Genomic DNA, 14,419 nt, shown 5'->3' on the forward strand with positions numbered 1-14,419 from the left:
CAAGTTCTCCACATTCTTTTTGGTGAAACAATTTATATAGCTCCTGTTTTCTTAACCATCACTCCTTTCTCATGCCTCCTTCCTAAACTTTCATGTACAGTAATAGGAATTTTTACGGAGCTATTGCAGCACCATGGTTTAAGTAATGACAAGTGGCATCAGCATGGAAATGTTCTCATTTTGGTAAGCTCCCAAGTTGAAGGTTTCTGCAAGTTTGCTTATATCTGCCTTCACAAAAAATGAGCAACTCAGGGTCTAAAAGGACACGCTGCTAAAGAGGTAATCACTTGTGTTGGTGGTGATATTAGTTGATAGTATTTGACAGAACACTTCTTGCCAGAGCTTTTAATGAAACTGTTGGCTTGATTCACTTAAAGTTTAAATGCACAGCACCTTTTCCACCAACTTCATCAGCTGCATCTTTTTTGCGCTGATGATTTTACTGTCACTTTTGTAATTGGTTTCAAGTTATCTGAGACAAAAAGCTATAAATGCTTTCTCCTAAAATTCCTGCTTGGAATTCTCCATAGTCTGCCTAGTTCTGGTGGCAGTCCGAAACTGAACACATTGTTAGAATGCAGGAAATGCAGCAGAAGTCTCAATATATTAATCTTTGTATATATCTTTGTGTGTATGTATATATAGCTATACACCAGACTGAGCAGAGCCAGCAATCTCACCCTGACTTCAGAGGGCTGGAGCAGCTCTGCTCTGGAGCCAGGCTGAGGGAGCTGGGCTGGTTCAGCCTGGAGAAGAGAAGGCTCCTTAAGGGGAGACCGTAGAGCAGCTCCAGTGCCTAAAGGGGCTACAAGAAACCTGGAGAGAGGCTTTGGACAAGGGCCTGCAGGGACAGGACAAGGGGAATGGCTTTAACCTGACAGAGGGGAGACAGAGATGAGCTCTTAGGCAGAAGTTCTTCCCTGAGAGGGTGCTGAGGCGCTGGCACAGGGTGCCCAGAGAAGCTGTGGCTGCCCCATCCCTGGCAGTGTTCAAGGCCAGGCTGGATGGGGCTTGGGGGAAGTGGAAGGTGTCCCTGCCTGTGGCAGGGGGCTGAAACCGGGTGAGCTCTGGGGTCCCTTCCAACCCAAACCAGTCTGGGGTTGTATGATTTTATCTCTGTACATATCTATCTAGTTCACTGTCTTTGAAGCTTTCTGGAAGTGCAGCATTCCCCGATCAGCTGCATCTCTGCTTCTTCCAGGCAGAGAAGCTGAAACTATCTGTAATTACTGGATGCAGCAGAATTCACAGTTCCCCAGCCCTGAGGGAACTGGGTGATTGCTTGTAATTAAAGGCAGTTAGCAGTCCCTTAGATTGCTATTCCTTGGCTAGCTTTAACCCTTGCAGCCTTGTCTTCCAGCCCTCACTTAGGGTGATATTAATGGATCTGCAGCTATGGCGTGAATCAATTACCATCAAGCCCTAAAATCTTACCTTAGGTAGGCAGAAAAAAGAGATAGAGTTTCACTTGCAAACTACAGTTTGAGAAGCCCTAGATCTGGTATGATAAAACTAAAAAGTGGAATTGCAACAAAAATCTGAAACCAACGTACCTCATTCATACCAGTGTAACTCCAGATGCTAACAGGAGCATTGCTGCCTCACACTGGAATAATGTATGATTGAATTGTGACTCTTCAGAGCACATTCATCAGGCTCAGGGCCGTATAATGTTCCTGACTCAATGAGGCAGAGGCATCTACGCTTTGACAGTCTCTTGCTATCAAACATGCTTAATATTGAGGTGAATATTAATGCTTTTTCAGCAGCTAAAAGCTGAATCAGGTACAAGTAATTCTGTTCACTACCATCTATTTTGCAGAGAAGTGTGACAGTTAATTATGCTATTAGATGAATTGTCTGATTTATTTGCTTTTTGAGCCTCATGATTTTTCGATTAACCCTTCCTACACATAGCACAGTGGTTACCTTTCTCACAGTTCAGCCTTCTGAAATTAGGTTTTGCTCAGGACAGAGCACTGTAATTCTGATTTTCATCAAAGCCACATCCAAGTTGGGTGCGATGTCTGAATACTTCCCTGTCACTGTCTTACATTTCATCATGAAGAATGACTAGAATAAATGCAGTTCAGCGATGCAGCTGATCCCCTGTCCCTCCTCCTAAGCCCCTTCCAAACAAAACACAACAGATTTGTTCTTAACTGAAAGAAAGCAGAAAACCTTCTTCCTGCTAGGATAAAGACTGAGCAAAACCTGCCCAGCTTATTTTGGCAGTGTTTTACAAACTGTTTGAATCTAGTATTAGCATAATATTTTGGAATATGGTACTGGCAGGCTCATCACACTGCTTGCCACAACTGAAGTTCAGAGATCCAGACTCAGCCCTGCAATAATGAAGGCAAAGACAAATACTCTGCAGCAACTTTGGTTGGGGGCATTAGTGGGAAGAGAATGAAACATATTCTAGATTGTTTGTGCATGGACAGACATACAAAGACATTGTAGTCGTACTAATTATAGCACTTGTTACAATGCAGGAAGCTTTCGTTCTGTCAAATCAGATGAATTGATGGGAGAAAACGTATGTTCACACAGGCGGTAGGTAGGAAAAGGCAATGTTTCATCAGGCTTCCAGTGTCTTGTGCTACCCCTTTGGCACAGGTACCTTAGCTGGTTTTGATGCAGCCCAGCAAAGCCTTCAGGAATCTTGCTGTTTGAAGTTACTGCTCTGATTTGCTGTTTCTGTCGGCTGCTGCCTTGGAACTATTTTGGGATGCATTTCAGTGGGCCTTTTAAATGTTACTGTTGTACCTACTTAGCTCTGGTGAAGTCTGCAAGGAGGACCCTGAACTTCCCACTCTTAAAACATAGAAGAAAGGAACTGTAGGTGCCTTTAAGGAAGGGAAGGTAAAGAGGACAAAGCCCCCATTTGCCCGTGTATGTGCTATGAAAGGGAGGAAGCTGGCGTAGGGCTTCCGTGGCCTGCCTGGGAGACTCGCATTGCTCTTCATCCTGTGCTCTCGCTGTGGGAACTGACATAACACCATAGGAAGGGAGTGTGCAGAAGCTGTCCAGGGCACACGTCCTGGCTCCTCTCCCAGAAGCGAGTGGAGGGGGCAAGAAAAGCTGCTTCCAGAGCTCAGGAGGGTGTCCTGCCCTAGGTGTTATGCTGGGAACACAGCAGCAGAGGGAAATCCAGGCTCAACCTTGGGCTTTGCAGGTCTCACAACTTGTCTCTGTTTCTTGGATGTGTCCCAACTTGAGTCAGCTGCTTGCTGTTTATATTTGAGCATCTCACTCGGTTGTAGAGAGCTGAAGATGGTTAACAGTGGCAGCAGGGCTGTACCTGAGCAACTCCTAGGGAAGGATTTAAGCTTCTTGGAGTGATGGCTGATATAATTTAGCACCTTGCAGCAGAAAGGCTAAGTAACATTTATTAAGCAACCAGCTTTCTGAAAATCATAGAACTGGTTTGGGGTGGAACAGGAACTTAAAGCTCATCCAGTTCCATCCCCCTGCCATGAGCAGGGGGACCTTCCTCTAGAGCAGGGTGCTTCTACCCAGGTAGAAGTTAAGATACTCATGCTGCTTCAGCTGCTGGGAATTCTTTGTTGCCTCTAATTCATTATTGGAGTTTCTATTATCATGGGAAGATAGAAAGAGTTACTGTACTGTCACATTTTGTTAAAGAAGGAAGGAAAGGTTATTTTTAGGAAGTCCCAAATGACTGTTTTTGTAGTCATCTTCTATAAAAAGCCATATGGAGAGGTAGTGGAGACTGAGGGGGAGAGACTCTTGCTAATAGCTCCTTTTAATTTGTTACCACAGTGGTGCTGCTGTGTGGGATCTCATTAGGGACCTCTCTCCTATCCCAGCCCCAAATTGTTCCAAAACAGTAAATCAAATGGGGCAGGAAGCCACCCTGTGTCAGTGCCATCTCTGCCCGAACTGAGCAGATAAACTGGTATCTTTGTCTCAACATCCTTCAGCTGAGTGTCACAACTGTACAAGTGTTTGCCTTCGGCAGAAGCAGCATCCTCAGACACTCCTGATTCCTCTGTGGCTGCCTTTAGACTTTCCATTTGCTTCCACAAGCTCCAACACTGGTGTCGCTCTTGCCAATGTGCTTTCCTCTCCCAGTTCATGTTTTGCATGTCACCTCATTTCTTGCAAACATTGAATTCCTATAAATATCATTGCTGTGGCATCGTATCAGTCCAGCCCTCAGATTCCTCAGCAGTTGAGTGCAGTGGCATTTTTGTCTGCATCATCCTGATTTAAGCCCTTTAAACAGGGGCTTGCCTGATGAGGCTAACTGATGTGTTCGTCACATTTCCACAAGCTATGCAGTGTTGCTGTGTGGACTTGCACATCCGGAGCTGAAAGTCATCAGCAGTGAGCACACTTTCCCTGGGGCCTCTCTTCCCTCACATGGTGAACTCCTCCATTGCAGGCTCTGCTTCTCAAGAGGCAGCTTTTGAAATCTGTGACAAAATGTGTTAAGGCTAGGATGATACAGAGGGGAGGCTGAGGTGACCTCTTAGGCAGAAGTTGTTCCCTGTGAGGGTGCTGAGGCACTGGCACAGGGTGCCCAGAGAGGCTGTGGCTGCTCCATCCCTGGCAGTGTTCAAGGCCAGGCTGGACAGGGCTTGGAGCAACCTGCTCTAGTGGAAGGTGTCCCTGCCTGTGGCAGGGAGTTGGAACTGGATGAGTTTTAAGGTCCCTTCCAACTGAAACTAGTCTGGGATACCATATTTTGACTGTTGCTTTCCCTCTGCTCTAGTGGCTTTGGCTGAAAACATCACATCAATAACTGCAGTTAAAGAGGGGCATGCAGGGTTTCTTGGCAGAGTTTGAGAGGTGATTGATGGGGTTGGTGCCATGAGGGAAATCCCTGCCCTACCTCCTGCCCAGAGCAGGAATCCCAAAGGTGTACAGAGGTATGCTCCACATCGTGGTCCCTGCTGTGCCTGGAGTCAGTACAGGGGGTTCCCAAAGGCAGGTATCCTATTGTAGAACTGGGGTTTAACCTGCTGGATGCAATCCTCTTGAGTTTGATCCATAGGCCCTCTGTCAAGTTTCATGCGTTACAAATACTGTATTCTCCTTTAATGCATTGTTTGTGGGTCTGATTGAAAAGCAGTGATATATCCGTGAATAGTATGTGGGGCTTGGCTTCTCCTCAGTGTACAGACTGTCCCTGACACGTCTGGGGGGGCTTTAGGCACTTGTGCTTTGATGATTTATTGATTTATTTAAAATGATTTATTGATTTGATTGTATTGATTTTCAAGTGGGGCTTGCCCCAGTTGGAGCCTTGCAGCCCGTGCTGGCGTCGCTCTCCCAGCAGAGCAGGCTGCCTGCAATGAAGCAGATGGCTGTTTGCCAGGAGCGAGTCGCTCACTTTCTGTAATTTACCCCTTTTCTGTTCAAATGGTTTGGCTTGGTTGGGCTTTTAATCAGAGCCAGCCCCTCTCCAATAGCCTGTTCTCCCTCGCGTGCCTGCGTGTGTGTGTGTGTGTCTGAGTGTGCGGGAGCGAGGGAGACAGAGAGAGAAGCCGTGCCTGGGCTATGCTGACAGACGACTTTTCCCTCACTTGTCAGGTTTCCAGCCTGTCGGCAGCGCTGCTGGTAAGTGGGACCAGAACAAGGGCCAGGGAGAGCCAGGCTGACCGGGCGGGCTCTGGGGAGCTGCCGCTGCACCCGTGCTGGGCAGCCCTTGGGACCCATGCAGGCAGCTCGCTTGTCAGCGAGGGCTTTTCCTCCCCGTCTCCCTTGATAAATATCCCTCAGCTGGCATAATTGACTGTATCCTTATTGCAAAGGGGGGGGAAAGAAATAAACGCCGTGTGGCTTTGCCATCTGGAGATGAGCTTCTAATCCCCCGGGTCAGCCCACGGATGGTGGTGGCACTGCTGGAGCGGCTGCCCCCCGTGCCCACCCACCTGAGCGCCACCGAGGTTCCCACGCAGGGAGGGGAACAAGTGGCTGCCCCAACAATGTTAGCTGCTCCCGGGCAGCGTTAAAGGGGGAGCGTGTCTGTGTGTGTGGGGGGGGAGCCGCCTGCAGAGCCCCCCTCGCCCGCCCGCCGCCGTCCTCGCAGAGCTTTAACCGAAGCGGTCACCGCAGCTATGGAGTCACCCACTAAAGAGATAGAAAAATTGAAGCAACTCTGAAATACCTGCAGCCAGAGCAGATAGAGAAAATCTGGCTCCGTCTCCGAGGCTTGTAAGTAGTACTTTCCTTTCCCTCCCTTACCCTTGGCCCGTTTCCTCCCATTGTCAAATTGGTGGTGGTACTTTTCTTTTTTTCCTTTACTCTGGGGTTCCAGGAGACTTCCACCTCTTCTGGATTACAGTGATTTAATCACAGCAAAAGATCCATTTGCTTCTTTAAGCTGAACTGCTTGTTACATTGAACAAACATTTTCCAGGTGGAATGTAGAGAGGTCATTAATGAGGCATTGTGAGATCTTAGCAGCTAACGAGGTGCTAATTACTTTAGCTGCTAGACTAGAAAAGTTTTGTTATGTAGCCTGAATGGGGCTTAATTAGATTCCGTGTTTTCAATAATGTCACCCTAAGATACAACATACAAAAGACTTCCCCCCCCCCTCCCCCCCCCCGTAAATGTACACCATTCGTGGCACTGACACGGTTAATAAGGGCAAAATAGGCAGAGAAGGCACAATTTCTACCAACATTTGTAATGGCAGCAAAGCCATGTCCCATGCCTTAATTTTACTTACTAGTTTACACATTAAGCCTGGCTTGCCGCGAAATGATGGGACACTGTACTTAAAGGGGAACTTAACACTGCAGGAGAGTTAAAGTCTCTAGGCTGTAGAGTTTGTGTAGCTTATTTAGAGTCAACGTCTGGTGTCTTTCTCAGATTCTCAGTATGTAAAATACTGTCTACCTGCAATAAAATCCATTACTGGCAGCAAAGCATTTATTTGCCCATCAGTTTTTGGCCAAGGCAATGCGGAGCATTACCACGTTAAGCTGCATCCCTCCCTGTGTTCAGAATGGTTTGTTGTTGTTTTTTCTCTTCAGCCTCACATGTTAGAGTTATTAAGATTTCAGCCCTCCAGGGAAAGGGGGGAGGGAAACAGCAGAAGCAAGAAAACGTAGAAAGAGTAGGCTAATAACTGAAAACAAATGGGTCCAAGTTAAACTTGAGTTGCTCTTTGAGTGTTATTTGTGTGAGCAGGCACGGCGTATTTTGTAAAGCATATCTAAAACTTCTGTAGGACTCCAAGGAGTCTGAGATGTGCATGAATATGTATTCCTTTCAAGGCATCACTCCAGGAAGCCTGTTTTGTGAAGGAACTTAATCAAAGTAGATGACAGCTGTCTTGTAAGCCTTCCAAATAGAACAGTCACACAAAACAAACCCTCTTATTTTCAAGTCTGTGTCATGCTGTAGTATTAGGAGTCCTTGAATTCCTGTTTAATGAGGAGTTTAGGAGCGTGCTGATTCGTATTACACCTGAAGTTCACAGAGAATTCTTCGGCAGCATTGTAGTTGATAATGGTGTTAGTACAGGGCAGTGTCTGTGTGTTATGCATCAAGCTTTGATCTCTTCCTTCTTTTGGAAATTTGGCAAAACTCGTAAGACTTATTCTGGATTCATAATAACTAAACCTCAGGCTGTTTCTCAGTATAGCCCTCTCTGTTGGCAGTGTGTGTGAGTGTAACAAACACATCCTTTCTCCTCCTGAGTTGTAGGATTCCTTTGCCTAAAGAGGACATAGATTTTCTGTAGCATTCTTGATCACAAGATGAAAACTGAAATGTGCTTAGCTCCAGCTAAAGACTGCAGAAGATTTTCCATTCAGGTTAAAGCCATTCCCAGTCCTTTTAATGAGGCTTTTAGCACATGCATACTCACACACACAAACTGAGGTTTGGCATCATGTTCCATGTTTTTTCTTGTCCGTTTTTATGCATGCCTGTATGTGTAAGAAGAACGACTGGATGTGCACAGCCATCTTAATTAAATCTTAAATAAGATGCTTCATTCTGGAGAGATCAAATACTACTTGTGCAGATGCCTCTCTCCCCTGCTCCTGGTACCCCGACAGCCATATCACACAGGGATTAGTTACGAGGCACAACAGTGTTACACAGGTTCAGAGCGAGCACGCTGCTTGCTGAAGCTGCCCGGGGGAGTTGGAGTCTGCAGCAGGCAGATACTCAGCAGGTAGTGAGAGCCTGACACAGATTCCTCACTGAGAAGGGCTGTCATGATTTAAACAGTCTCAGGTGCTCACCGTTGGCTTGGACATCTCCTTGTAGAACTTCATCCATGGCAACTCTGGCACCTTCCTCTCCATCTTCCCACCCCCAGTGCCAGCTGGTGTGTTTATTCACCGTGACTCAGTGGACAAACCAATATTCATTACCTCTTGCAACACCTGCCTGTTCCAGGGAACGGGGAAAGAAGCTTTTCTAATTTTCACCCCATCAGCTTGCTTGGTTCGAAGGGAATGGAAACCCAAAGGCTGCAAAGGGTGTTGTTTTTCTCAGATTCCCCTATGTAGTATGTTTTCTGCTTGAGGAGCTCTGGTGAAGGTTTGTTTTGCCATATGCGTGGTACAGTTCTGTCCTGCAGGATGGTTGGCCTTTGGAGGTTTGAGTGTGGGCTGTGTATTTCCAAGGAATAGGGAGGAATATTTTGGACAGTGTGCAAAGGGCAGGTTTTTGTGAGGCTGAAGCCAGGTGTCTGTTGCAATATGAGTCATACATTGCTGTAAGAGTCAGACAAGATACTCAGTTTGCCTCTGGAGTGGAAGGATTTCCTTCTCCTTTCCCTTATGCATCATTCCAAGACTTGTTTTCTTAGTAAAGAGAGCCTGGTTGCAGTATGAGGTGATGGTGCTTAGGCCACATCCAGATTCCTTTTGCTTTTACTGTTTAAGAATGAGGTAAAATGCTAATGCAGTAACAATAGTGAAATGTTTTTACTTAACATACAAATCCATAGCTTAATGATTCTGTGCAGCAGTTTATAAGAGAACTAAGTCAGTAGACCTGTAGTGTTTTCTCAGGTTTAAGGGAGTGTGATAAATTGCCTTACTGAGCAATAAGATGTCTGTGACAAAATATTGGGGTGTCTTGAACCAGGGGTTGTCTTGAACCAGGTGAAATAAATGTCTTTTACGCAGAATCCTAGAATGGTTTGAGATGGAAGGGACCTTAAAGCTCATCCAGGTTTGCTTATGGCTCTCAGTAGCTGCTGTTGCCGCCAGAAAAAGGGTCCTGAGTCTCTTGCTTTCTTCTGTCTTCTTTGCCCCATGGATCCTGTCCAGAAGGCAGTCTTTTGTTCAGTCTTTCCTCATTCAGCCTCGGGCTTGGACACTGTATACATAGGAGTTGCATATGAATCTGTCCTTCACTGTCCTATGGTTGCTAATAACTCTGTTAAGCTTGGAACCTTCTGCTCTGAAAAACATACTAGTTAAGATTAGGTGGGACCCAGTACAGGACACTGCTAACAGCAAAACTTGATTTCGAAATACGGCTGCATGGTTGCTTTTCAGTCTGAGGGTTTCTCTAGGGAGGTATGAGCGGGGATGGCTGTGTTTGGGTGTTCTTGTTTTAGCCTAGCTTGTAGGACTGTGAACTCCCATTTGCTAGTTTGGACTCTTAAAGCTCCATAAAGTGGCTTCAGTTGCCTCCCAGTTTCTCAAGAACAGAGGAAGCACTGGAGCCCTTTTCAACACTAGGATTAGGCATTGTGCCTGACAGGACTGAAGAATGCAGAGGCATATACCCAAGGAGCTTTCCTAGTTTCAGCAAAGATGTGATAGTTTACGGCATGTGAAGACCCAGCTTGGAGATACTTTTGGCTTGATTTTGGTTGCTTCTATATAGACGAATAAACCCGTGGTTTCTAGCTATTACAGTAGTACCAGCATCACTGGCATCTGCTGGTGCCCTTGCAATGCCTGAAACATTGCAGAATGAGAGGAGAGAAAATGGACTTTAACCTTCTTTCCAGTAGCTGGGATTACAATGTCAAATTCATAAATAACATAATAAATTATTTTGTCCTCATGCTACTGAAGATGGTAACAATCTCTGAACTGTGCCTTGAATGGGATGCTTGACTCATGTTTTGGACTCTCCTGCTCAGACCTGTCAATGTAGGAATTGATCTCAGAAATCTGATGGCAAAAGAAGATAGAAACATGTGAAAACCACTGTCTTGGAAAGCTTCATGGTTTTGCTGCAGAACTGGAACACTGTTTCAGCACTTAGGGCATATCCTCAGCTTCCTCTACAAAGCACCGTGCTGTCCTACAGACAATGAAGAGGTCCCAGTGCAAACATTTGTGTAAGATCCAGATTTGTTCCTGAAGTGCTGAAGCAGCAGCAGATTTCAATGGCAAAACATGGAGCCTTGGTGACTGAAGATGATCTGGCAAGCATTAGAGCGGCACTGCTCAGTTATCTGTTTTTCTGTCTTATCTGTACATGCTCTATGATATTTTTAGGTTTCCTTAGTTGAAATATGTCACATAGAGAACAGCTGGTTCTGCCAGTGACAGTATCCTGATCTGCTTCGTTTTCATATATGGGACCATCATAAACAGGAAAACAGAGATCTCCCTTCAGTTCCAGAGGCACACTCTACAAAAAGAGGTCTTTGTCCCCAAATATTTTAGCGGGCAGCAGATAGCAGAGGTTAAAAAAGCCCCTCAGAAATCACCACTTGATTAGGAAATGTGTAAATTCCTCAGTTTTCAAGTGGAAGTTACGAGTATGCTCATTTGTTTCTGGAGGCAAGAGGGGCTTTTGGGCTGTCTTTGGTCTTTGTTTCAGTCCTCCTGAACCTCCTGAGGGTATAGGTTCAAACTGAAGCCCTGGGAGCAGAACTGAGCTACCTTCACCAGTATTTAAATAGAACTGCTACCACCCTTTTTCTCATTTAGCTTTTCTAATGAGCACAGACAGGGATTTTTTGTCAGAGAGCCATGTCAGGAAACCTCTCTGTAGGTATCTGAGCTCTGAATTTCACTTTCCCTGTGGCTGTCACGATTCCTAGAAGGATTAAGAAGGTCTCAGTGGTTAGTGAGGGGGTGCTGGGTATGCACTGCTCCAGCGTGACTTAGTGATTCTTCGTTTGGGTGAGCTGCTCTGTGGGTAGGAATGACTCAACTGGTTTTAAGGACTGTCAGGGTCTGGTTGATCCATAATATTGTTCTCCCTGTAGTGTGAAGGAAGGCTGAATTGTACCATTACGCTAACCTGTAACAGCTTGTTTTACGCTGTCTGCAGCCCTTGAAGGAGCAAGGGGAACAGGAGAAGTGCTGCCAGCTGCTAATCTCAAGCCTGAACAAATGGACAGGGGAGAGAATATGTTCTAGTAAATAGCAGAACAGCCACTTCAGACAAAGTTAATTACAGAGTGCAGTGTTTCAAGGTGTAGTAATTCAGTACATAATCCATTTTTTCCATAGCCCTTCTGTTACTTTGTTCCTCCCAGTGACTTTTATTTGAATCTTAAATCAATAGATGAGTCCTGCAGGTAACAAAAGAGAGACTACTTCATGTTTAATTCTAAAATGTTGACTAAGAAATAATATACACCCTCTAGTTTTTGCCATAATCATAAAAAAGAGAGTTTTTTCCTTCTGGGGGTAGTACAAGTGACTCATCCCTGCAGCTCAAAAAGCAATTATTGATTCCAGCAGTTATAAAAAGACCACCACAGTCTGTCATAGGAGAAAGGGGCTCCCTTTGTAATATTAAATTCAGTGCTTTTCAAATACTGCTGCTATAAAGCTTGCAAACCTGCATAGGAAACAAGGATATAAAAAAGATTATTTTGGGAAAGATGAATTCAGACCTCAGGTCAAAGGGAAATGAAGAGTCCTTTCTGGAATTCTTTTTAAAAGCTGTCTTGGTGGGATTGGAGTTAGTACAAAAAGGAATAAAACCTGATGGAAGACAGCACTGGGAAATCCTCTGTGTGTGTGTGTTTGTTGTGTGTGTTTTAAAGGCTGCGAGACCAGCTCATCTCCTAATCTGCCAGATTTTGGTGGATTCAAACACTAAATTGAACCCAAGTCAGCCCTTGAAAGGATTTTTATTTAGTGTGTTTCTTTCTCTTCCTGCAATTCATGTGAGATTTTCCTGTTCCAGTCTCCTCTGTCATATCAAAAAATCACTTCAACCCCTTCAGAACACTAGGAATGGTCAGACTCTGATCCTAACTGGTAGATGGGGGAAGACTGAGGTTCTTTTATGAGGGCTGACCCATTCAAACACTACAGAAGCTGTAAAACACCTGTACAGATGCAAAATGCTCTCAAAAGGCCAGGTTTTTAGAAGAGCTTGTTTGCATTCCTAAGGCTGATTTTGATCTGCTGAACTGTGCTGTAAACATTGGAAAGAACAACCTCATTGATACCAATGCATTTGCAGGGGTGATATTTGAATCCAGTTCCTGGTCTTTGGAGCTGGATTTTTTTTGTTTGTTTTCTTTGAAAATCTAAGTTTTCCAAGTAACTGATGCTCGAGAGCACTTGTTTAGCCCTGAGACAATGCAAAGCATTCACCGATAGCGTTAAGGCCAACTTTGCGCTTAAATGTGAATTGTAGGTGAACAATAATCCTTCTAGCAGTCGGTACCACTCCAGGCCTCTGCCAAGATTTGTCAGCTGTTGTCTTGCATATTTGAAAAGCAGATTCATTTTGAAGGTGTGAATATAAATACAAAGCAACCAGAATGAGAATTTGTCAATAGATGAAGAGTGAAGCTCAGACTCTGGTGATACTGGATGTAATCAACTCAATTGGTAAGGTCCATGTTGGGGATTGTTGAACTTTCCTGGCCAAGAAGTAGGGTGCAGAGCTCTGCAGGAGGCATTGCTCTACATGGGTGTCAAGAAGAGCTTTGGAAGGAAGTGTCTCTGCCAAGGACTCCATGTTGTAAGTCTGCTTTACCTTCTTTGGGAGGACCTCCACACCTCGCAATTGGTGATGTTGAATGCAGAAGTCCATGTGAGCTCAGGCGTGCAGTGGGAGAGGCTTTTCATAATCATAGAATCCCAGACTGGTTTGGGTTGGAAGGGACCTTAAAGCTCATCCAGTTCCAACGCCTGCCACAGTCAAGGACACCTTTCACTAGAGCAGGTTGCTCTAAGCCCTGTCCAACCTGGCCTTTCTTGGAGAATAATCTTTCTAAGAGAGGGAGATGGAGGAGCCAGTTCAGTTATTAACATGCGTACAGACGTGTATGATAAGCTTTGTGCTTTTCTTCCATAGCTGTCAAGCTGTAGAGTCATTTTGTTACTAATGTGACACTTTGAATGGCTATTAGTAGGTCTGTGTAATCACTTCAGGAGTGATTTCTTACACTCCTAGGGACAGATATTATTTGTGCACAGAACTCCCAGCCAAGACAGAAAGTTGCACTATATCCATCTGTAGCAGGAATCCTGGCTTGGTGCAAATCTCATTTCAACACCAAGATAAGCACAAATTAAACATCAGATCTGTGCAATTTTTAACAGCTGAGACTGCTCAGAGCCCCTGAGCTACAGCTGTGGCATGCAGGGAGTCCCTGCAGAGCGCGTGGCACAAGCTGCAGCAAGCATCCAGGGGCACAGGAACAGAAGTAGAGCATAAACCCCCTTGCAAGGCTGAGCAGTTCACATGGTTGCTGTAAATGATGCTCAGATCACACTTCCTCCCATGCCTACTGTGGAGCAGCTGGTTTTCTGGGATTCACTAGCAGTAAGCAGTTACTGGTGTCTGCTAAGCAAGGAGTCTGAATGCACAATTTAAATATGCGCCTCTACACACACACACTGATGCAGCAGGGACAGCTACAGTCAGATGGGAGAACTCTCTTCTTTCACTTCTCAAGCAAGTCTGAAAAGAGAGGAAGCTGTGGGGGTTGAGGCTGGGAGGGGAGAACTGTGGAGATCAGCTACAAAAGAGCATACTGGCTTATAAAAAGGCAGAGAGGAGAACCAAAGAGAGCTTACAAAAAAGGAGGTGGTGGGTAAAAAAGTAGCCCTGTGAGTTCTTCAGGTCCCTGCACATAAATAAGTGTTAATCTGTTTCCTTCCAAATTAAAATAGCTCATAGCACCACATATATGCAAGTCATACTCAACTTAGGAGTTTGGGTGTTGCTGAAAATCACAGGGACAAGAGCTGCCTTTAAGGATATTTGAAGATGCTGGCCAATCTGTAGTGCAGTATTTTTTGCCTCAGATTCTAACAGGAGACCTTGAAGGAAAGCCTGGATGCTGCAAGAACACCTCCGGTTATAAATGCAGTACAAACCACTGCTTCTGTGTCACCGTCTCATTCAGGCAAATCATAGGATCCCAGACTGGTTTGGGCTGGAAGAGACCCTGAAACTCATCCAGTTCCAGCCCCCTGCCACAAGCAGGGACACCTTCCACTAGACCAGGTTGCTCCAAGCCCCTGTGTCC

General features: G+C 45.3%; 1 protein-coding gene across 6 annotated transcripts in view; it reads left to right on the forward strand.

The window, feature by feature from the left end:
• PDE1C (phosphodiesterase 1C) overlaps nucleotides 1-14,419 on the forward strand; it is a 272,899-nt gene that overhangs the window by 98,037 nt on the left and 160,443 nt on the right. Inside the window, exons 1-2 of one of the 6 annotated variants that reach the window (XM_061374880.1) lie at nucleotides 5,454-5,592; nucleotides 6,091-6,189. The exons of 3 other annotated variants lie outside the window; for them this stretch is intronic. The gene's annotated coding sequence lies outside the window, so the exon portion shown is untranslated. Of the gene's footprint in view, nucleotides 1-5,453; nucleotides 5,593-6,054; nucleotides 6,190-14,419 lie in introns of those variants that run through there. 2 more of the 6 variants (XM_061374879.1, XM_061374881.1) reach the window with 2 other exon arrangements.

This window comes from Neopsephotus bourkii, unplaced genomic scaffold (assembly GCF_033783945.1).
Source record: "Neopsephotus bourkii isolate Nb327-2 ecotype Australia unplaced genomic scaffold, CSIRO-AGI_Nbou_v1 NB_1655, whole genome shotgun sequence".
Taxonomy (NCBI): domain Eukaryota; kingdom Metazoa; phylum Chordata; class Aves; order Psittaciformes; family Psittacidae; genus Neopsephotus; species Neopsephotus bourkii.